The following is a 25,100-nucleotide window of genomic DNA, read 5'->3' on the forward strand; positions in this document are numbered from 1 at the left end:
AAGTCCAGTAGAAGGGCCACTCAACTGAACCTAGCCCAAATTGCTAACTCATATAATAGGGAGCAAAGAAAACAGTGGTTGTTTTGAGCCACTTAGTTTTGGAATAGTTCGTTACACAGTGATAGATAAGGTCCAAAATTCTAAAATTCCTCAGATGTAGGAAGATGATTCAGATGCCTGCAGCTAAAAAAATTAAACTGCAAACACAATTATATAAATAAATAAATACATAAATAATATCATCTGCTCACAAAGAAATAAATGTGGTGCTGTCAAAGACACCAGTTATGGCCACTTAAAAAAGACAAGTGGTTAAAAAATAAAATAACACTATGTAAATTAAAAAGTAAATATGGAAATTTGAAAAAAAAAAAAACACCTAAATTTGAGAAAGGAATACCTTTCTAAGAAAATTTAAATTATCAAAATGAATCAGGAGGAGGTAGATAGGTATAGTGTCCACAACTATAGAACTGAGAAGATAGATGGGGTCTACCCTTTTAGGGGTGCCTTGGTGGCTCAGTATGTTAAGCCTCTGGTTCTTGACTTCAGCTCAGGTCATGATCTCACAGTTTGTGGGTTCAAGCCCTGTGTCAGGTTCTGTGCTAACAGTGTGGAACCCGCTTGGGATTTTCTCTCCTGCTCTCTTTGCCCCTTTCCTGCTCGCTCTCCCTCTCTCAAAATAAATAAATTTAAGACAAAAACAAAAACAAAAATCTATACTTAAAAAAAAGAATAAAAACCATAAGCATGGTAAAAGACATAATTTTCCCTACTAATTCTAGGAGAGTATCCCAATAAAAATCTCAAAATTAGATAAAGGCTGAACAAGGTTCATCCTACTTATAAATATCAATCTCTGAATTTTTCAAATTCCCAGATAAAAATATCAATAAATTAAATACATTATTCTTTAAATAGTAATAAAATTAAAAAATTATTTTGGGAATGGAAGAATGGGTCGATATCAGTAAATCTGTCATTGTAATTCAATGCATTGACAGAATAAAGGGAAAATAATAATGATTATTTTGTACACTTAGAAAAGATACTTGATAAAATTCAATACTTATTCATGATTTTCAAGATACAACACTTTGCAAACTATGAATATATGGCAACTGCTTTAACAGAACTTTCAGCAAGAAACATATTTAAAGGTGCAACATCAAATATTCAGAAAGAAGACAAAGATGCACTGTACCATGACTATTGTTCAACATTTTGCCATCAGTCTGGTCAACAAAACAAGAGAAAAAAACCATACATCACAAACACTGAAAAGAGAGAAGAATCACCACTGTTAGGAGATGATATGAATTTTAACATAAAATCAAGAGAAATCAAATGATGAGTGTTAAGTAAAGTTTTTGCTAAGATGTCTTGAGTATAAAGTCAATATATAAACACAAGTAGTTTTCCTACATATAAGTAATGAAAAAACGTCCCTGTGTACAATTGTGGGCAACAACTATAAAACATTTTCGGTGGCAATGATGAAACTTCGTGTGATCTATGTAAATAAACTGTAAAATTACCAATGGACTTTAAGACTTACAAATGTAAAATTGCAAGTGACACAAACCCAATTCAAACCACCTTAACCAATTAAAAGAAAATCATTTACTTGTGATAATTAAGAATGACAAGGATATAGTTGGTCTCAGGCACAACAGGGTCTAAGGACTTCAGGAGATCTCTGAGCTTTGTGCTATGCTGTATGGTTGTTGTTTATCCTGTGCTCCTGTTGGGGACTGTTCCTCCCAGAATCCAGTCATGTAATTCAGACAGAACCATCAATTATAGTGCCCACCTCCCATTTGCAGGTCAAACACATAATCTAGTCCTATTAGGACTGAAAATGAAATTGATTTTTTTATGCTTAAAATTTTCTTTTAATGTTTATTTACTTTTGAGAGAGAGTGCGCAAGTGGGGGAAGGGCAGAGAGGGAGGGAGACACTGAATCTGAAACAGGCTCCAGGCTCTAAGCTGTCCGCACAGAGCCCAACACGGGGCTTGGTCTGAATGGTGAGATCATGACCTGGGCTGAAGTTGGATGTTTAACAGATTGAACCACCCAGGCGCCCCAGATTTTTTTATATCTTATGTAAACTAGATTCAATATCCTTTATTCCCTATCTTCCTAACACCATTTATTGAATAGTCTCTATTCTCCCAGTAATTTGTGTTGATGATATATAATACTATCAAATTGTCATTTATGCATGAGCATGGGTCTATTTCTGGGTTCTCTTCTATTCCCTTGTTCAGTTTGCCTATCCTGGGCCAGCCCCTCACCAGTTAGCAGATTTCTTCTTTTCTACTCTCTCTACTTTCCTATCCCAATATCACAATCTTTAGCCAAGTCCATTATATTTTTGTTATGTGAATGAGGTTTTGGTGGAAACTCATGGCTCTGCTGTGACTTTCCCATTGAAATCAATGGCTTGGGGCAAAAGAGAAAACATAAAAGGAAATGAGTATCTGGGTATAGGAACTTAAGAAAACACAAGCCCCTGCAAATCCAGTGAAATATTATAAAGGGCTTCATGCTTCTACCATATTGGGGGGTCACGGCAAATTTTAAATAAGTACCTAGGGCTAGAATACCTTATATCACATCTGGGTTAACTGGATTTATAGAAATCTCTCTTTAGAGAGATTCAGATGGAATTGTCTAACCTTTATTATTGGCATGTTGTCCTAACACATTTTGATGTTTAACTCAACTTCATTTCACTATAAAAGATTCATTTCTTTTAACATTTTTATTGGCTATTATTTGCTTAGATTAATGGTGAGCACATATACAGAAAAGTGGTACCTGTCTTTGAGTAAATGGCAAAAATATCAAGTGTATTTCATATATGGTTTTATGTGTGGAAAGGCGGTAATTTCTCTTAACACATCCTTCAAAGACCATCTCAAAAGTTACTTCTGCCATTAAAATTTTCCTGATTTCCTACCCCTGCATCCCTCAAGCTATAAACAGTATTTTTCTGACCTCCCATAACACTATTTATTCTATCATTAAGACTCTTCTTTAAAAACTCTTCTTGTTTTGGCTAGTAATATAGGTTGTTTTTTTTTTTTTTTTTTTTTTTTTTTTACTGTATATGTCTAATTAGTGCCCTTATTAGAATCTAAGCCACTTGGGAGCATGATCTAATTTTGTATTCAGTATAGTGATTTCAGTGTATTACAAATATTCCCCAATTCTAAGGAGTTAGGCATTCTCTCTTCTGTATTTCCATGTTATATATATCACATATGTACACAGCATAGTAATTGATTCCTTTACTTCTCTCCCAATACACAGTAAACTCTTTGGAGAAAAATGCCAAATCTTGTGTATCTTTGGTTTTTAAATTCCCAGGGATTTCAAAGGCTCGTAAATATATCTGTTATGAGGAAATGCACTTAGTATTTCTTGAATGAATGAATGAATGAATAAATGGCATAGTGAAAAAAGGAAAACAGACAAGTTTGAAAACAAGCTCTGCCACTTGTGATGCAGATAAAGCATTGAAAGTCTATCTTCATTTGTAACATACGAAGAATTCACTTACTACTAGTTTGGCTTCTTTTAATCACCTTTAAAATTTTAGGGCTTGTATACTATTTAAGATCTGTGAAGGAAACAGGTTAAGGTCCTGAGAGAAATTCCTTATAAAATTCTTCCTTAGCTAAGCAATCCTCACTTTTTTCATTTTCTATCAATCATGTCTTCTTCATCACCCTCTCATTCTTTGCTACCACATCCTTCTTATTGTATCCCTTTTCTCAATTCTGCTAATTGCTACATCAAAGAAACATCTCTTTGCCCCTTGATACAAGTGTGGAATTTTTGCTGCATCTTTCGGGACTTTTGTATATCTGTGTGTGGGTAGGTTGGTGATTGAAGTCTGTGTGTGGGTAATGTAAATATAAAGACTGACATATTCCTTATAGACACATCATTCTAACCCCAGAATCTGCCATCAGGAAAACTGGATATAAATGAGAATATTTTACAAATATTTATAAATTAGAATATTATTTTACACTGCTTTCCTGTATAAGCATCATGCATTAACCGATAGCACCACTGGAGCACCTTACATTGCTTTCCTAATGCTTTATCATTACAATCCTAACAAGTCTCACACCAATAACACTGAATCATAGCTTTAAAAACTTGTTGAAAAGAGGCACTTGGGTGACTCAGCTGGTTAAGTGCTGGACTCTTGATTTCAGTTCAGGTCATGATCTCTTGGTTCTTGAGATGAAGCCTTGCATTGGGCTCTGCACTCACAGAGCAGAGCCTGCTTGGGATTCTCTCTGTGCCTCCCCTGTTGGAACTTTGTCTCCAAATAAATAAGTAAACATAAACACAAACAAACACCAACCTTGTTGAAAAGGATGAGTTTTAAGTAGTACATAAAGGGAGTGGCCACTGCCCCTTGGAAAAGTTAAGGGATTAACTGTTTAAACATCTTTGTTAAATTTTACTGCATTTTCTCATGTAAAGCTGACTATTCTGTATGGAACATGTTACAGTCACTACATCACTTCTAAGATGTATACGTAAATTCTGAAATATTTTAGCTTCCAGATTCAATAGCAATTTGTACACTTTATTGGACTTCAAAACTTGACACCTGATGCAATCATTTTATACATTCTGAAACCCTCATATACTCCTCAAAAGATAGCTAATTGTATTTATGAGGTCAAGGCTTCTACGTTTTTGTTTTTTTTTTTCCCACCAGGGCCAATTTCTTTTGCTTAGGTTCTGCCAAAGACCCCTAATCAAAGCCAGGCATCTGTGCACTTTCTTGTGAAATCCAGTTTCAGCAAGAACTCCTCAAAGCCAGTTTAGCAAGCACCTTCCCCCTACCCCCAATCTGATCACTCTTCATAGATGACCAGGGTCCTTTTCCTCCACCATCCCCCTGAGCACCCTGGCCTGTCTTCAGCAAGAATTGTTTTAGGTTGGTTTAGCCAAAATTCCCACTTACGCCTAATGTTGCCTCTTCGTAATTTTTCAACCGCTCCACCTTGCTCCCTGGCTAAAATTCCCACTTGCCCATGATATACTTGGAGTTCAGCCCAATCTCCTTCCACTGCAAAAATTTTATCACAGTGGTCGTATCTATACCTATCTCAATGATCCTGAATAAAGTCTGTTTTTACCATCTCTAACAAGTCAGGAATATTTTTTTCTTTAATGCATGCTGCATATCCCAAGGAAGTCTAGGATAAAATTCAGAGAACTTAACACAGTCTATCAGAAACTCTACACCACATGCATGTTCCATAAAAAATTCTGTTTTCAAACTGCAGAGTGTAAATTCTTTATTTTTCATAAAGTCCCTTAATTTGTGATAAATTATTGTTCTATAAGTTCCCTAAAAAATGCAACTTTTTATTTTGGCAGAGATTTATTTTTTTCTTTGTATAGTGAAAGGGAATATATACACTTTTTTCTATCTTACCCCTTTTTAGGAATCCTTCCTGAACATCTTGCTGGCCTTGAGCCTCATTTTTTTTTTTTTTTTTTTTTTCTCCCAATGCCTGAGTACTGGACCAAAACTTGGTAAGAATTTGGCTCTGGGGAATGCTATGTTGAGTGACAAATGGATGAGGATGAAGGTTTTATTGAAGCATCTGAACCGCATTTAATTTTCCATGTTGCTTTATTTGTTCCTTCTAGCCCTCAGGATATTGAATTTTGTGGGCTCCGGTTGGGTCGTTGGTACTTCAGGCGTTTAGTAATAAGAAACATAATCTGCTTTTCCCGTTAGGATAATATCCTCATTTTTATTAAGGGCGGCTTACTACGAACTGTTTTACATAGTATTTTTCTAAACCTCCTGAACGGACAAATTTTCTCTTTGCGCCCTGGCATTGCTTCAGCGGCCTCTGCTGACCTCCTGGCTTGGCAACCTGCAGCCTTCCCCGCAGGAATCAAGCGTGACCCAGTGTGGCCTTGCGAGCCGCCTCCTCGCCAGACACTCCCTCCAGCTTTCCTCCCACGGCCCTAGCTCCAGCTTCCATCCTGCTGCCTCAGCTGTCTGCGACAGCGACACCCCCTCCTCCCCTCCGCGGCTACCCCTCCCCGCCAGCTCGCCGCGCCAGACAGCGGGTAACCGCCGCCTCCGCTGGGGCATCCCGGCTCCACAGGCCTAGCGCGTTCCAGACACCTGCCTCTCACTGGCCACCGAAGCTGCCCCTCACCCTGCAGCCCCCTCGGCAATTGGCCCCGGGCCGTCCCTCGTCATCCTCCGCCTCGCCGCGAGTCCCGCCTCCGTCGCCGGGTCATTTAAGTTTATCACAAATAAATAAATAAAGGAGGAAATAGAAATGCGTAGAAAGTAAAAGCAGTGGTGGGGGGGACGGAGGTGGAGGAAAAAGGGAGAAGGGGCGGAGGAGCAGACAACCAAACCTGATCGTGTCGGTGCTGACCAATCATGGCTCACTCCAATCCGGTATGACGGGCTCTCTGAACCAATAGTTTTCCACCTCTCGGATCACTGAACAACGAGATACGACTGACCTCTCCAGAGTGGGCGAAGGTGCGGCAGAGGTAGGGGGAGTGGGAAGAATGTCGACCAATCGCCTATTAAGGATTCTCTGAGCGAAGTTTCCGTGCCCCAATGGATGTTTGAGATAGCGGATTGGGCCTCTTCTAGCCCAATCGAAGGTGGTAGAGATGAGGGAAGAAGCATATGAAGGCGGGGACAGGGGAGAGGAGGAGGAAGAGTGCATTTTGTTTATGGGCGGCAACCTCACGAGGGGCGCCCCATTCTGATTGGCTCACTTAAGCCAAGAGTGGCATAAGAACAACCCAATAGCGGAAAAAGATAGAGGGTTCGCGGCGTGAGGTACCCAATGTGGGCCTTCTGCCGAAGAAGTAGGGGCGGGGGGAAGTTTAGGAGTTGAGGAAAGAAGATTAAAGAGCGCGAGGAGGTAACCCCCAAAACTCTAATTTGTTGTGGGGCGGGCTGGAGGGAGGGGAGTGTGCGTGCGAGGGGGACGAAGCGTCCGTGAGACACTTGGAGTGGTGGGGCGACGGGACGGGAAAGGAAGGGACTGGGGTGGGGTTGGGGGAGCGAGTTAGAGACAAGCCCGCGGGCCGTCGGCCGGCCGAGGGCGCGCGCCCCCGCGCCCCGCCCCGCCTGCGCCCCCTCCCCCCCGGGCGCCCCTCCTCGCGCGGGGCGGTGGCTGCGGCCTCGCGCGACCCAGCGGGAAGGGAGGGAGCGCGGGAGGGTCCCGGGTCCCAGGAGCGGGCGGGCGGGCAGTCCCGCAGCTGGAAACGTGTCTTTTGCCTTCTTTTCTCCACTCCCTGCGCCTGGAGTTGCCGCTTCCAAGAAGAAGAGCTGAGGGGGACTAGCCGGGGCTCAGGAGCTGCTAGAGGCGCCGGCTTGTCTTCCGCCCCCTCCCTCCTCGCCCTCCCCCCGCTTGCCGTGGCTCTCGCGGTCTCTGGAGCGTCTTCAGAGAACTGGGGGGGGGCGGGAGGTGTCCTGGCCCCAGAGCCGCTGGACGCCCCTCCAGACACCAAAGCTACCGGCCCCCGCCTGCTTCGCTGCTACGACTATAGAGGAGGGGGCTTGGGAAGGGAAGATACGCCTTTCCTTCTTTCTGTCCTTTGGGCCCCTTTGGAAACATTAAACAATGTTTACGCTTTTCGATAGTTGAGATAGAACGGTTGGAAGCTTTTTGAAAGTTGAAAAGAAATGCACTCTCCTACGTTGTTAAATGCATTACTGTGTGGCTTCTGGTCCTCTTCCACCACCCACCTCACGCCCCCCGCCACCCACCCCCCTCTCCGCAGCTGTTATCCTTTTTAAGGATGCTGAAGAGGCAGGAGGCAGGGATTTTCTAAAAGTTCTATTGATAAACACACTTGCACAAACATATGCTAGGCACACACATAAACTATAAACATTAGCGAAAAACACAATATGGCGTACAGCTACACTACCTAGCACGGTAATCCGCTGATCTCTTAACACTGAACTCAGTTGAATGGGGTCAGTGGCAGGATGACAGTTCTCAAATAAAAATCTGGAAGAGATAGGAAGTAATTTGGAAGTCTGTGGGCTAAATAATGTCCTCAGAATCAGCACTGGCACACGTAAACTTTCTAGACCTCTGGAAATTGTCTTCGCCACTTAACCATTAATGGTAAAGTATGGTAAATGATGCTAAAAAGTATGCCAAGATGATGCTAAAGTGGAGAGTTTCTCACTGCGTGGTCGTGTATAAGTTTCAGCTAATAGAATTAACAGAGGCCACTCGTTCCCCATGATTTCAAGCGAGTTCTATTCCAAAGTTAGCTATCCTTAACTTGTTGCTAGTGAAAGTTTGAAAACAAATTGTAGCGACCATTTTGTAAATAAATTCTTTAGCTGTAAACACTAAATTTAAATGATAAGCATTTGTATTAGCAAATTCAGTTCATAAATGGTTTACTTTCTTACCTGTTGCTCCTAATCTCAAATACCATTTGCTATCACATGGGAATAGTTCAGATATACTCTCCTCTGCCCCTCACGTAAGTTTGACCAGGCCAGATTTGGCTACTTTCTGCATTTCAGCTTTACAGCTAGGTACTTCTAGATTTCTAGGAAAACAACAACAACAAAAACAAAAACAAAACAATTTACATTGATTTTACATGCCTTTGTTCACTCTTCTCATTCTTAATCAGAATGTATCAAAGTTGGTGTACAAATTGTGCATGGTAATATCACTGTGCCCTCTCGGGAATGGGCTTCTCTCAAAAAAGCTTTTGGAATTGCCCTTGAAGAATTGCTGATGTTACTCTTTGTTCAGGGCTCAAGGTTTAATTCTTAAGATTGTGGTTGTGATTTCCATTGAGTTCAATTTTGGAGGGCTTTAGGCTTAAGAATCTATGGTGCTCAAGGAAACAGGTGAGAGGAAGAAGAAAAGTGAATTTTCTAGAAATATACTAGCTGCTCAGTGAGTCCAGCAGTTGGGTATTTTTGGTTTTGTGATTTCAGATCTCACAGACCAGTGGAATACAGGCCTTTTGCATATGAAGATCAGGTGACAAGTTAACTGTCTACCAGCCTCCAAAGCAATACGCCCTTTCATGGTGAGGTCCCAATTTTAACAGACTAAAGAAAAAAGTTTAAGATTAAACAATTGTTAAATTTTATCCATTTTGGGGAAGAAGTCTTTATGCTTATCTGTCTAGCTCAATTAAGATGCCAGTATTTTAAGCTTACTACTACAGCAAGAAAATCAGATACAGTTCATGTGTACACTCACTGGCTACTGAAAGACAACATGAGTTTAGAGGAAAGAAAAAACTTCTATGTCTGTGTGGCTAGTGAGAGTTACAATTTTGGGTGTGTGTGTTTAGAACTACTAGATGAGATGGCAGTTTACTATGTAGTTTGTTCAGAAAGTTTTTGTGACCCACAAATACCCAACTAATTTTGCTGTCAAATTAATATGAATCTGACTACTTGGCATAGGAATAAAATCTAGGGAAAAAGCCAGGTTAAATGAATTGTTTTTATCTCAGTAGCGAAAGTCTAAAGAAGGCTTTCTTACCAAATTGGACTTGACTGAATAATTAGGTCAGTTTAGATACAACTAAGTTACTCTAAAAGATCTAAAATTTATAAGTGAATTACAAATTATTTCAAATATTTTAGAATGAGTGACAAAGACTTCTTTAAAACATTTGGAATATAGAAGTGGAGATTGATGAGCTCTGCTTTATTCTTTGAAATAATCATGCTTTTCTGAAATGGATGTTTACATTCACAAAATTGTTCTAGACACTTGAGATGTAACAGAGAAGACATAAAATAACCTGCCTTTGTGGAGTTTACATTCTAATGTCACATATCCTTGCGTACTTAAGATTGCTAGGAGAAGAGATTTTTGTATGAAATTTTAAAACCTAGCTGTTTTCTCATTTTGGAGAGTACAATTTGAAAGAATGTACGGAAGTTTGAGGGACATGGAGCTGTTTACTAATTGCCAATGGCAAGAAAGGAAGAGCTAACTTTATTTGTACCCTTCGTTATTGTCATGAAACTTTCTCCATACATTTTAGTAGGTCTTTTTAACAGATAGGGGTCTTCTTTTTTTCATAATTTTAAGCATGCCTTTGAAATAAATAAAATGTTACTTTATATTAAAAAAAAAATCTGTGTCTTGGAATTTACTGTAAAATTCCGATGGAGCTTTTTGTCTTGTTAGAAAATTGTGGTAAAACATAAGCTAGAATATCTTAATTTTTTAGTAAGAATTTGTTTTAGGAGTATGTCTGAAAAATTAAGTGCCTAAATCTTTTTCAGTTGTGGTTTTATGAAGAGAAGATGGAAATTTGTTGTAATTAATTTATAGGTGACATTAAAGAGAGAAAAAGAGAGAGGCCTGCAAAAAATGCTTTGTTATTTAAACCTTTCTTTCAAACTACAAAGGCATTTGATTGGCACTTCTCTGATTTAATAGACCATTTGTAATGCAAGAGGAACATTACAGAAGATTTTAGCATTACTTTAATCATTTAGTCTGTAGGTGTAAAAATCCTAGGTTTCTAACAGAAGGAAACTTGGTTCTCAGTTAACAGAGTATATGATTTAACGCTGAGTTTGTTGCTTTAAGTAGTGGGTGTCTCACCTTTCCAAAACTTAGTTCATAGTTCTCAAATAACAAGTTCTGATTTTCGCTATTTTTCTCTGCCACAGTGAGTCTTGTTTTGTTAGCCAAATCAGTGTTCAGTTGGTAAGTAGGATAACTTTTTTTTTTTTTTTTTTTTTTTTTTTTTTTACACACAATCCTCCCACTGCCAGCCCTCCTATCCCCTGCTGTGAAGGGCTTGAATTTCTATACCTACATTAGATCTCTATTTATGCTAATTTGTAGCATAATCACCTCTTCCAGAAAGGGTACATATTAATGCACTTTAGAAAACGTTGAGGTTGCCTCTGGCTATTTGTATACCGACCTGCCAGCATTGGAAAGCTATAAATAGGAAGATTTAGGAAGAAAAGCAGAGAATATTGCTAATGGAATATATTGTCTTAGATGAAATCTTTTTTTTAAAGAGAAAGGGGAAGAATGGTTGATAGAATGTTAAAAACTAAGAGTGTTTGCTAATTCTAATGGTTGGTTAGTGTGTGTTTATGTGTGTGTGAGTATACATTTTTATATGAGCAGTTTTTGAATAAAGACATATTTCAGTATTGGATAAATAATTCCAGTCCTGCCTTGTGGTCCTTGACATGTTCCCAGGTGATTTTGTTTAACTCATTGTTACTACCAAAACTTTGCTCCAAGCTACATAGAAACATAAGCTAATTAAATCTTTGTAACTTTTGTAATAATTTTGGATTAAAAGTTACTGGAAGTTTTTGTTTTTTTTTTAAAGCATAATTAGCCAGTAGCCCCCAAATGAACAAAATCGAAAGTGAAGAGTTCTTAGAACCCTGGATCCACATAAGAAAGTTGAAAGTTTGAAAGAGGTATTCATAGGGCAAAAGGCAAATCTTGATATCTGACAAGTTTTTATAGTGATAAAACAAGAAATAGAATAAAATGACTAATCTATTAATATTCATATTTTTAAGGTAAGTGTAAGTATGTGTACACTGCATTTTAAATAAAAATTTGGGGTGTTATTGGCTAGATACAGTCATTTCTTTGCCAGAGATACTAGGCTGTGTGAAGGCTAACCATCTGTCAAGTGATAGAGACAAAGAAAGGTTTAATATACTAGCCTAAAATTTCTACAAACTTGTTTTGAATTGTATTGTCATTTTGTTTTGGCCTTCATTCTCTGTGTTGAATATGCACTGGGTTGGTCACCCCACTTTGTTTTATGAACAAACTATTCAAGGTCTAGATAAGGTTATCATCGCAGCTGATGTGATCCAGAGGCATGATAAAATATGTTTTGATTTTGCTTTCATGTGATGATCAAAAACTCACAAGTGGGCCACCCACTAGCAGTTATACAAATGACTTCAAGCACACGTATTTTCACCCACCCATTCTGAATTTTGGGTGTCTTGGTTTCTTTTGCTTTATATATGCAAGCCTTGTATTTCAAACTGTTCCTGAGCTGTTTGGGGGTGGGGTTGGGGGGGGGGGGGAGTAGCAACAGGAATCCAGATTGCCTGTTTTAGGTACAATATGGTGTGATGTGAAATTGAAACAGCAGATTGGTGAGAAACTTTAGTTTCAAACAAATATAAACTAGTTTGTTTAGTGAAGTTATACACAAAACAGTAGTCTCTATTGACAGGGCAGTGTTTTTTTAGTAACTTCCACATCATGAGGTCACTGTGGTTCTTTGGGCTAGCAGTCTATTTGCAAAGCATCATATAAGAAAAAGAAGCTCTAATATTGCTGATTGTAATGATATACTTAGATATAGCAGACTGAGGAATTATTTATAGCAGTGCTAATTATATCAATAAAAATAGCAATATTAATACTGTGAGTGTCAAAATCCATTCTTGACAGTATGAGGTAAACAGAACTATAGTCAAACAAAGCAGCAAGCCTCTTTCTACTGTCAGCTCATGAATATGCACTTCAGGAAAAATATACACAATTGTTTTACTGATTTAATCTCTTTTTCAATTATTTTTGACTTTTTAAAAGATGTTCTTTATTTCCAATTTGCACAACATTAAAAAGATAGAGATTTTTCATCTTGAAATTCTTGGTACTTTTTTCTTTCTGTCATTAAAATTTCTAGAGACTTAGTTGTTCATGGTTAAGTATTTTATGAATTATCAGAAATTAATTCTATATGTACCCCCGTTTTTGGAACACAGATTACCATTGCACAGGAAACTGGAAGGTCCTCTAACAATTTACAAAACAAAATAAAACAATACAAAACAAACCAAACCCACTACTACCACACATGCATACACAATAAATGAATCTCTGGCTTTTTTTAGACTTTAAAAAAACACCTGTTTCCATGGTTCTGATTTAAGGAAAAGTATAAATTTTCTTTGTAGTTTTCATTTCTTCTAGTCAGTTTTTACAATTTTATGTTGTTTAAAATTTATTTTCCTATTAATACAAAATCATGTAAGTAGAGGTTATGAAATCCAAAGGTTTTCAACTTGAGGGGACATCTAATTTTTTAATCAATTTCTCATGCATTAGATTTAACTTTCTCATTGCACGTTGTCAGAAATCTCAGATGTAGAATTAGGAGAGGTTGTTCTGGGTCTAGTGGTGCCACCAGTTGTAACATCTTGGGCATGTCACATAATCTGAATCTCTGCCTTAGCTTTTTCATCTTCAGGGTCTCTTTCAGCTCTCATAATATGAGTATGTTTCTTTTGACACTTGGGTCCCTATTTTAGCTTTAGGTAACATGACTGGAAGTGATATGTAGGGCACTGGGAAAAAGCCTATGTAAAATATTTGACTTTGCTTTTTACTTTTAGTCCTTGATACAAGTTTCATTTTAGTGATACTTGCTTGCAAATATAGCATGTCTATAAAAGTATACATACATATAAAAATTAAGTACTTAACAATCTTTTGTAGTTAGTAACTATGATAAACTTACTATTTTTACATAAATTTCACCAACTCACTTTCGCTTATGAAGATATGTTGCTAACAGAATTTCTTGCATTTTATTCCACATAAAGTTGCTTAACTGGAGAAAGCAGGTAATGACAGCATGAAGTAACTCAGAGTCATTTTCTAATTCTATAAAATATATAGAAAAATAGATATATTTCTTAAAGAAAAAAGGTAAACTTGGTTTTTGTGCTTCTCTAAGCAAAAAATAAATATACTGTGGGTAATCGGGCCATCTCCATATAATTATTAACTATTGCATTTGATTTTTGATCCTTCGTTATACTTATCCATTGATACATTTACATAGAAAGGATGCAAGGAAGACAAAGAAATGAACTCTTATTTGGTGAAGAAAAGCGGAAAGAATCTGTGTTAGAGAAGGCTTTGCAAATAATGTTCTGTCATATATAGAAACAAACAGCTATACACAATTCTTGTATGCCTACTTGTAGGTATTTATTTAGGGGTAACCTTGAAGTTTTCACTTAAAATTTCACTCTCAGTTTTTTTTTAATTGACTCACATTTCTTTAGCTGGTATGAATGATAGCGAGAGGCTCAAAAACATCACGTACTTACCTATTCACAAATGGAAACAGCAGTCTGAAAAAGCTATACAATCCCTGGGTCCTCCCTCTTCCCTACACCCACCCATAGCTGTAGATGTTCTGGTATTGATTATAAACATTTTATACATCTCCTCCTAGGCCACATATGCACACTGTCCAATGTAGTAGGTAATACCCAGCTATTCGGGCCTACCAATAGGGAGAAATGTCAAGAAAACAGATCCAACATAGGACACAAAAGGTGATATGATTGCTTTAATGCGTGCAAATAAGGGAAAAATATTCTAAGGGATATTTAGAAGGGAAACTGATTTTAGACGATTAGTTAACCGAAACCCAGTACACATATTGAAGAATTAATGTAAACTTTCTTCTTCTTCTTTTTTTTTTTTTTTAAGTGGGCATGGAGCCCAATGCAGGGCTTGAACTCACAACCATGAGATCAAGACCTGAGCTGGAATCAGGCATCAGACCTTTAACTGACTGAGGCACCTAGGTGCCTCAATGTAAACTCTATTCCAAAGGCATTGTGCCAAAAAGACTAGGAAAATTACTGGTGGAAAGCATAGTGAAAATAAATCTGAAAATAAACCAATAATAACAATAACAACAACAGTAGCCAACATTTATTGAGAGCATACTCTGCACCAGGCATTGGTTATATCTGCATTTTCTCCATTAATTCCATAATCCTATGAGACATGTATTTTTATTATGGCATTTTTAAAGATAAGCAAGCTGAGGCTCATAAAAGTTTAGTAACTTGTTCAAAGTCACACAGCTGGGAGTTCAAACTCAAGTCCAACTCTAGAGCACCTAAATTCTAAAACACCACCCCACATGCCTCTATTCTGGGATCATTTTCACTCAGTGCTTGCCCAGATTAGTACTGATAATTTTATTTCAAGAAAGGCATAGTGGATTTGGAGAAGGCTTCAGAGAAGGGCACAAGGTGAAAGAGCTGTAAGTGGGAGGAATGGTTGCTATGGTAGAGTCTGTTTTTAAAATGTAACTCTCCAGTCTAGAATTACAAATGCTGAGAGGGAATTTGTCTAAAGGTTTCGCAGTGGATGGACTGGGTAGCTGCTGCCTGATTTGGTTCAGTGGACAACCGTGGAGCTGGGTAACATGTTAAAGACGGCCAAAAAAATCCTAAGTAGGAGCAGGTCAAAGGAAGCATTAGATACTGAGGATCCTGGGAAGGTAGAGGTCAAAAAGGAGAACTAAATCTAAGCAGATATTGAGTAACCAAGAACTAGGGATCATACAGGGGGGAAAAAAAAAGGGTGAAGCAGAATAGAAACAATATATATAAAACTGGGACAGATTCTACGGACTTTGGAAGGCCCTTAAATTTATTGTTTGTTCCCTTACATTTGTGTCAGAAATGAACAGCTGGCTTAAATAGGGGCCACCCAGTGTTTGGGATAGAAAGATTGCTATGGTTTTGGCACACACACACAAAAACATGCTCATCAATAATAACTTAGAATTAGGCACTAAGTTTAGATGCATTACAGAGAGATGCAGTTTAGCACAGAAACCTATGTGGTAAACCTGAGAATAGCTGTCATTTATTATCTACTATGTGCCACTCAATTCATAAATCACTGTTTTTAGGGGCATTTATAAGTTGCTGTCTGCTGTCCAGTTTTCAAATACAAGAAAACACCTGTTAGCTTTTCTAAGGATTTGAATGATGAAGTAAGTTATACTTTTATTTTATTTTATTTCATTATGTAACTTAGCTTTTGATCTCCTCCTTTCCACAGGAGTTTTAAATCAGGCTCCACAGGGCTTAAGGTAGAATAGAGTCTAGACTTCTCTTATGTAACTGTAACTTTTCCTTAATTTGTCACTATATTGAAAGAAACGTTTAATTCTATTTGATAGGATAAATGCATTTCTGTTTTTGAGTAATAGGCCTATTTGAGTAATAGGCTCAAATGATCAGCCCAGGCAAAGTCAGCATATATGAGTTTGGATTATATTTAGGTTAGTCAGCATGAGTTAAGGAAAGGGGAATTATAGAAACTTGCCAAGTGAGGTTTTGTTATTCAAATAATTTTAAAGACATCAAACCAATTACAAACAGCTATATATGCCATGTATACATACATACTCCTACTTTTGTCTACAAGGTACTAGAGACTTCAAAAGTTTTCAAGAGCTAATATTCATTGTTAAGCCATATTATATGAGTCGGATCATCTGAATGGGGTCAAAGAATAGTGAGGGTACTATACCACTACTTCTATGCCTTCACTGTTCTTTAGGACAATATCTCTGATCTTTTCCTCAGACTCTTAATTTTAGTGTACTAGGAAATACAGTACAATATTCATTTTGTATGTTTTAAATGAATACATCACTAAGAAAAATATTCTGTGAAGGTAGAAAGGTAAATGAGTATTCAGGATTGGCATCTTTTGGTACCCAGTCTTTTTAACAGCTATATTGTTTGCATCTAACCTTCCTTTATATATCTATCTGACCCTTAGAGAAACTCATGCTCTCAGTAATCTTATTCTAGTAAAGGGTTGAGAACAAGGCAATACTATACTGAAATGGGTGACTTGAGCTGAAAAACAGTATGGAAAAATGTGAGCAGGATTCCAGGCACTTCTGATTCAGATATTCTACATTATGTTCTCAATATTTGTTATAAAGTAAATTCACAAAGTGTATAAAAGCCAAAAATAAATGATTGTTGCTTTTCTGTAATTTCATGTTATGCATAATACCTCTGTTTCTATTATTTGTGTAATTATGAGTTTTATTATGCAAAAATGGGTACATCCAGTATAAAGTAAATTTCAGTTTCATGTTTTAGATGCAGTTTAACTCATAACTCAAATTCTTTGACATTCATCACTCAAGAAAGGTAGCATTTAGAATTATACTACACTGAACTGCACTTCTTTAAGGGCAAGTACCATGTTTTATTAATCTTTAAAGTCCTAGTGTCAAAGATATTACCTGGCACACTTGGAGGAATTCATTGTTGATCAGGCTCTTTTGTAGCTGTCCTAGGAAGATTACTTGGATTCTTCCTTACCAGGCTATCCATTCCTTTATTTTCTGTTGACTGGTTCAAATTTAGCTTTGTTACAGTTGTTGTTACCTATTATAGGCCTTCTCTGTACTTTTCTAAGACCCAAACATTTTACACATGCTCATGATCTTTTATTCTTTTCGATACTTAATGAAATTCTGTCATGGCAGAAGTTTCAATATAAAATTATATGTACTGTGATTCAGAAAAGAAATATATCAGATATCACCCATCAATGGTAAAGCAAATCTACAATCAATTCAGGATATTGTGTTGAATAGAGTACACAGAATTACATTACCTAGTGATTCAAGGATGAAACCCAAATTTCATATCCTATATGATTCCTATCAGGATAGTAGGACAAATAACCCACAGTATTTTTTGCTCTTACTAGATTGCAATTGAGATTTTGAACATTTTATATGAGCTTCCTAATTCTTAAAAAAAAAGTTCATAAAAGTTCATACAATTAAAAAACAAGAGTTTTAGCTTATTATCTAAGTTGTTTAGAAGTCTAGTCCAGAGAAACATTTTAATGTTAGGTGATATCATTAGCTTTTCGAGAAAGCAAAAAGGGTTATTGGGCTATGAACAATATGGAGGGTAATGTCATGTAAACCACTGTGCAGGATGCATGTTTAATTCCTATATAATACTGACAATGCTTTTTTATATTTTATTAATGTTTATTTATTTTTGAGAGAGACAACGAGTGCACAAGCAGGGGAGGGGCAGAGAGAGGGAGACAGACTCTGAAACAGGCTCCAGGCTCTGAGCTGTAAGCACAGAGCCCAACATGGAACTCGAACTCATGAATGGTGAGATCATAACCTGAGCTCAAGTCGGATGCTTAACCAACCCTGCCACCCAGGTGCCCTGCTTTTTCATATTTATAAGACTTGCTGTTGGACTTTGGGAGACTTATGTGATTGGGCAAAGTCATAATTTGTCTTTCTACCAACTACAGCACATTGATTTGAAGTTATTTCTAAAAAAAAAGATAATTATGTCCTGAAATAATTAAAACTGGGATTGCATTAAAGCTTACTTCAAGTGATTAATAGCTGTAGTATATTTTGGGATCTGTATCCCAAAGCATAAAGAGAACACATTGTCATTTTTATATATTTAGGAATATGCTTTCTGAGGGAAGTGTTGATTCTTGGGAATCATTATAATGAGGTCCCAGACACATCTCAGACCCATATATCTCCCTCCTATAACATTTTTAAAATCAACGATTTTGGGTGTACCTGGGTGGCTCAGTCGGTTAAGCACCCTACTTTGGCTCAGGTCATGATCTCACTGTCATGAGTTCAAGCCTCACATCGGGCTCCACACTGCTTGGGATTCTCTCTCTGTCTGTCCCTTACCCTGCCTTCTCTCTCTCTCTCTCTCTCTCAAAAGAAAATGATAATAAGGAAAAAACTTAATAAGGGTTCTGAAAACAAAGTGACCTGTGTATGACTGTCTTCCCCTCCACTTCCAATTTCTGACTGCCTTTTTGAATACAGTTGCCATGACATGTCAGGCAGAGATGCTGCTTTGAAACTTCTACTTTCACTTGGACAAACTGGAGTTCACAGATAACTATCGGAAAACTGCAGACATTGAGAAGGGCCTGGGCTTCAGAGCTGTGTGAACCACTATGGGAACGTATCAGTATTTCTCATTTAAGTATCCAGGTCTCCCCAACTGACTAAGAAGCCAAAGTTACTAAATGTGCTGGCTGGATTTCCTCTGCCCCTGAGGCTAAAAAGAGATAGGACAACAAAAATCTTCCTCTTGTGCCTTGGCAGGATCTGACAGATTGTTTACCTTTGCATTTTACTAATTGTGATGCTTCTTCCATGGAGGATACTACACAACCAGATCTAAGCTCTAGTGAGCTATTTGTGGAAAATAACAGCCCATTTAAGGGGACCCAGTAGTGAATGAGATAGAAGATTGGGTAGGAAAATCAAAGCACATACCCTAGGCAACTAGTGCTATTGGCAAAAATAAGTGCAACCTGAATTTGAAAAAAAAAAAAAAAAAAAAAATTAAGAGCATTTAAGGAAATTAAAATACAGAACAAAAGGAATTCCAGATACCAATAAAAAACATATCTCAATTGAACAATTTCTCATGACGGAGAACATGATCACTGTTGAAACATGAATCAGTGAATTTAGATACCAAGTGCAAAAATTATATCAAAGCACATAGAACATAGGTAAATCTGATGAAAATCTTGAAAGAAAGGATGAGTCTTTGAGGTCAGATTAGAAGTCAAAATGTGAATAATAGGAATTTTAGAGGTGAAAAATAAGAATAGATGTAAGAGAGGAAATTAACAGAAGAAAATCTGAGATTAAGAAAGATAAGAATCTGTGGATTGAAAGTGTTTATGGTTTCGATTGAAAGAAAAGACCTACATAGGCATATCCTGATAAAAGTTCTGAACTCTAAAAATGCATTGAACTATCTTATAGATAGAACAAGTTTCTATAAAGGGGAAAAATATCAAAATATCATACAGCTTCTTATCTGCAACTTAGCAAGGTAGAAGATAGTGAAGTGACATCTATAGACTACAAAAGGAAAATGACTACAGTCCAAGAATCAACACCCCCGAAGTTGCCATTTGCTCTTCAAGGTGAAAGAAATACATTAAGAGATAATCAAGAACTCAGAACATATAATTACTATACCCCATCTGAGAAAATGCCTGAGAATAGATTACAATCAATCACAAATGAATTGGAACAAAGACTTCAAGTTGAAGAAGATGAAAGGAATATAGTGGTGAATAATAAGCATTTTAATATGATTGTGTGTGTGTTATAATTTCATTTAAGAGATAAAGATAGGGGCTCCTGACTGGGTCAGTCAGTAGTGCATGTGGCTCCTGATCTCAGGGTTATGAGTTTGACCCCCACATTGGGCATAGAAAAATACTACACTGAATAAAATAATAAATAAAGATAAGAAAAATAAAACATAAATAAAACTTTTAAAAAAGATAAAGATAGATGACTTGCAAATATGTAATAAAACACAATTTCAGACTTTTGAAATAAAAAGATCATATTTCTGTAAAGAAACGTTTTAAGTACTAAACTGTCTCATGGAAACTTAGTTGATGGAGGGGATGGGCTGGAAGAATGTAAAAGAGGAGGAAAATGAGTTGTGGAGATGAGAAGAAAGAAGGATGAGAAGAGGGAGGAAAGTGAATGTTTCCTGAAGATCTCATCTATTTAGGAGAAAAGGAAAAGGGGATAGAATCTCTTGGTAGGGGGGAAAGTGTCTGTTAATTGGAGTAGAAGAGGGAGGTAGAGAAAGGAATACAATAGAGCACCATGTAGAACTTCCATATTAGCAAGGAGAAAATAGAATGCAGAGCTACTTGATCAAATAAAAAATATTAAAAAGGTAACAAGAAAACAATAATGTAAAATAAGACAATGTAAGTAATTGGAAGAGATATAAACAAACACATCAATTATTATGTTTAATGTAGATGCACAAAATTCTCTTTTTTTTTTAACGTTTATTTAGTTTTGAGACAGAGAGAGACAGAGCATGAATGGGGGAGGGGGAGAGAGAGAGGGAGACACAGAATCGGAAGCAGGCTCCAGGCTCTGAGCCATCAGCCCAGAGCCCGACTAGGGGCTCGAACTCACTGAACGTGAGATCGTGACCTGACCTGAAGCCGGATGCTTAACAGACTGAGCCACCCAGGAGCCCCCAAAATTCTCTAATTAAAAGACATGTAGATTGAGTTTAAAACCACAAGCCACTCAAATTATATTAGAGGAATAACACCTATGACAGAGTTAAAGAGACAGGTTTTAAAATGGTGGACATAGGGGCGCCTGGGTGGCGCAGTCGGTTAAGCGTCCGACTTCAGCCAGGTCACGATCTCGCGGTCCGGGAGTTCGAGCCCCGCGTCAGGCTCTGGGCTGATGGCTCAGAGCCTGGAGCCTGTTTCCGATTCTGTGTCTCCCTCTCTCTCTGCCCCTCCCCCGTTCATGCTCTGTCTCTCTCTGTCCCAAAAATAAATAAATGTTGAAAAACAAAATTAAAAAAAAATAAAAAAATAAAAAAAAATAAAATGGTGGACATAAAAGACATTAGGCCAATGCAAACAAAATGAAAATAGAAAAAAAAAAAGTGACAGCACTGATAGGGATACTGTCCTGATAAAAGGCAGTTAATGAAGAAGTTTACCGCATAAATCTGTATATACAGCAGGTTTATTTGTAGCAAATAAGTACATAAAGCAAAAACTACAGGAAAGGTCCAGACAGTTCTGTTAAACCATACAAATAATGACTGAGAGTAATGGAATGTAATTCATAAAAATAATCTAATATATATGTAAAATCTGATATTCTTTAAAAAATTTTTTGAACATCTCTGTGTTTAGGTACAAAGAAAACTAAATTTTAGAAAGATTTTACAGGCACATTTTCTGATTATAAGCTAGTGTAAATAGAATTTAAAAGGTAACAAAAATTATTAACACTTAGAAATTAAATACTCATAGATAACTCTTGGGTAAAGAGGAAGTCACTTGAAAAACCATGAAAAGGAGATTATTTTATGTAAAAACCTATGGAAAATACCTAATGGAATTGTCAGAGGGAAGTTGATAGCCTTCTATGCCTTCATTGTTAAGAAGGAAAAAAGGGCAATTTACTAACTTTAAGAAATCAGAATAAAGAATAATTTAAGGTAGAAGAAAAGGGAATTAAATTTTTTTAAGTTTATTTTTGAGAGAGAGAGTGTGAGTGCACACATGTGAGTGGGGAGGGGGAGAGAAAGAGAGTAAGAGAGAATCGCAAGCAGGCTCCGTGCTGTCAGTGCAAAACCCAATGTGGGGCTCAGTCCCACACCGTGAGGTGATGACGTGACCTGAAATCAAGAGTCCGATGCTTAACAAACTGAGCTACCCAGGCACCTGAGGAATTAATTTTTTAAAGTTGAAATTTATGAAATGGAAAACAAAATATAATAAAAATCAATCTAAAAGCTGGCTTTTTGGAAAGACAAATAAAATACATAAACTCCTTATGAAGATGAAAAAGCAAAAAAGAAAACCAGCCCAGCAATTTTGTGAAGTGGGAGATAATTGAAAGCATACATTCACATAAAACTTGTGTTCACATAAAACAAGTGTTCATAAAAGCATTATTCATAGTAGCCAAAAAGTAGAAGCAACTCAAATGTCTATCAACTAATGTATGAATAGATAAAAATGTAGTGTGTCCAGACAATAGAGTATTATTCAGTCATAAAAAGGAATAAAGTATTGATACATGCTACAAACATGGATGAACTTTGAAAACATTATGCTAAGTGGAAGAATCCAGAATAAAAAGCCACATATTACATGATTCCACTTATGTGAAATATTCAGAATAGGCAAATATTTAGCAACAGAAAGTGGATCAGTGGTTGCCAGGGCCTGGACGAAGACAAGATGGGCAAGGACAGCTTAATGGGTATAGGATTTCCTTTCGTGGCGATGAAATGTTCTGGAACCAGGTAGTTGGTGATGTTTATACAACCTTGTGAATGTACTAAAAGCAACCAAATTATACACTAATGTGATTAAAATGGTGAAGTTTGTTATATAATTTTTATCTTAATAATAAAGTTTATGGAAAAGAGAATGAGCAAATATAGACACTAATTGGGAATGAGAAAGTAGATAAAACTGGAAGATGGAAAGAATTTTAAAAGAAATCTAAATGCAACTGGCTGGCAATAAATTTGAAACCTATGAGAAATGGAACATCTTTATTCAAATGCGAATTATAAAATTGACCTAAGAAGAAGTAGAAAACATACCTAGTAGTTAGCATAGAAGAGATTGGAAAGTTGACCAAACGTGGTCACTTAAAGGAATAAATAATTGGATGTAATTGAAATCATTCTAAGTCATTAACAAATATTGAAGCCTCTCCTAATTTATTTAAAATCTAACCGATAAAGATTGTATGAAATAAATTAGTCCAATCTCACTTATGAAATAAATGCAAAATTTCTGTATAAAATGCTAGGAAATATATCAGCAATTGACTGAAAGAATAATATATCAGGATATAGGAGGTTTTTTTGTTGTTGTTAAATAGGAATTCAAGCATGATTCAACAACAGGAAATGTATCAACATTGTTCATTGTATCAACAAAGAGAAATACATACATCTTCAATAGAATTGCTTGAATATAATAAGGTATTTTCATTCATACCCAACAGAAAATATAATCCAAAATTGTTAAATCCTAAAAATATTTCAATTAACATCAGAAACGAGATAAGTAATCATTATTATAATTATTTAATACTAAAGAGGAAGGCTTAGCAGCTATAGTAGGCAAATGATACAGATGATACTAACATTTGTACAGAAGACCTTACAGTGTCTTTTTGGCTGATATGTGACCTTAAAAAAATTTTAGAACTCTAATTTAAGACTCTAGAAAAATTAGTAAGGTAAATTAAAAGGTAGTTAAGATGGAAGATAATTGAATGAAAATCAATAGATTTTCTCTGGAAGTGATTGGTATCTAAGAAACATTTTCGCCCAGTAGGAAAAAATTATTTCATTTCCCATTGAAACACAATTTACAAAATGCTTATTAATAAAATTATTAAAAGTGATATAGGATCTGTATGAAGAAGGGGTAACATCTTATTTAAAGACAAACAATATCTGATTAAAGGAAGGACAGATTATGTTTTTGTATGGGACAACAATAGCAAAATGTTAATTTTTCCAGTTATATTTTATGTTTATACATTAAATATATTTATTTAATGCAATTACAATTAGATTCTCAATGAGGACGTTTTTTAATTAAAAATATTTTTTCAAAATTACATGGAAGATTAAGTGTTAACAAAAAGCAAGAAAATTTAAACAAGAACAGTGAGGAGGGATTTACATTATACATGCTAGAACATATTACCAAGCCAGCTAACCAGAACAATATGGTAATAGCATAGAAATAGACAAGTAGATACATTGAACAGATTAGAGAATCCTAAAACAGATGACAATTCAGTTGGAAAATAATGGATCATTTAATTAGTGGGATTAGCATAACAGGTTATCTTTGTGGAAGAGTGAAAGTATATTCTCATTTTGCACATCATACAAAAATAATTTTTTTAAGTTTATTTATTTTGAGAAAGAGGGGGAGGGTCAGAGAAAAGGGGAAAGAGAGAATCCCAGGCAAGCTCCTCACTCTCAATGCAGAGCTGGATGCAGGACTCAAACTCATGAACCATGAGAAAATACCGGAGCTGAAGTTGGACGACTAACTGACTGAGCCACCCAGGTGTCCCCATACAAAAATAATTTAAGATGAAAGGCTTAAATGAAAACAAAACAAAAAACTTGCCAAAAAACCTAGAAGACTACTTATAAAACCTTTTTAACAAGAGTGCAAACAAAGTTTAAGAGTTAACAATAGCAGTGAAAAAAAAAAAAAAACTATTGAAATCATTTAGGGAAATACAGTTTTGGAAAAATGTTTGTAATATGTGTTAACATGAAAGGTTAATAGCCAAGATCTCTTTGATATTGCTAAGAAAAAATTATAAAACAACCCAATATAAAAGGAAAAGACAATTCATAGAAAAGCAAATTCTATTGGTTGACATATGAGAAGATGTTCAATTTCACTAGGAAATTAGGGAAATTCACATTTAAGTAATAGGCAATGTGTCTTAGTATTTAAAAAGTTTGTTAGTCTAATGGGTTTAAAACTACTGCTAGTGGAGATAAAGGGAAGGAGATGCTTATTTTTTTACTGGTAGAAATGTGTATGTTAACTGTTTTGAAATGCAATCTGGTAACACCTATTAAAAATTGCAATTCATAATATTTGA

The 25,100-nt window shown here is 36.5% G+C and overlaps 1 protein-coding gene and 1 long non-coding RNA gene across 38 annotated transcripts in view; one reads left to right on the top strand and one right to left on the bottom strand.

Annotated features, from left to right (window-relative positions):
* LOC147577440 (uncharacterized) overlaps positions 1–6,857 on the bottom strand; it is a 111,262-nt gene extending 104,405 nt beyond the window's left edge. Inside the window, exon 1 of the long non-coding RNA XR_015240550.1 lies at positions 6,429–6,857. This is a non-coding gene — a long non-coding RNA (uncharacterized LOC147577440). The remainder of the gene's footprint in view (positions 1–6,428) is intronic.
* Positions 6,854–25,100, top strand: part of ZBTB20 (zinc finger and BTB domain containing 20) — a 780,465-nt gene continuing 762,218 nt past the window's right edge. For 33 of the 37 annotated variants that reach the window (XM_086676282.1, XM_086676281.1, XM_086676306.1 and 30 more), the window contains exons 1-2: positions 6,854–6,952; positions 9,010–9,104. The gene's annotated coding sequence lies outside the window, so the exon portion shown is untranslated. The remainder of the gene's footprint in view (positions 6,953–9,009; positions 9,105–25,100) is intronic. The other 4 variants (XM_086676310.1, XM_086676315.1, XM_086676299.1 and 1 more) reach the window with 2 other exon arrangements.

The sequence above is a fragment of the Puma concolor genome, chromosome C2 (assembly GCF_028749965.1).
Source record: "Puma concolor isolate L17-30 chromosome C2, mPumCon1.1.hap2, whole genome shotgun sequence".
NCBI lineage: Eukaryota > Metazoa > Chordata > Mammalia > Carnivora > Felidae > Puma > Puma concolor.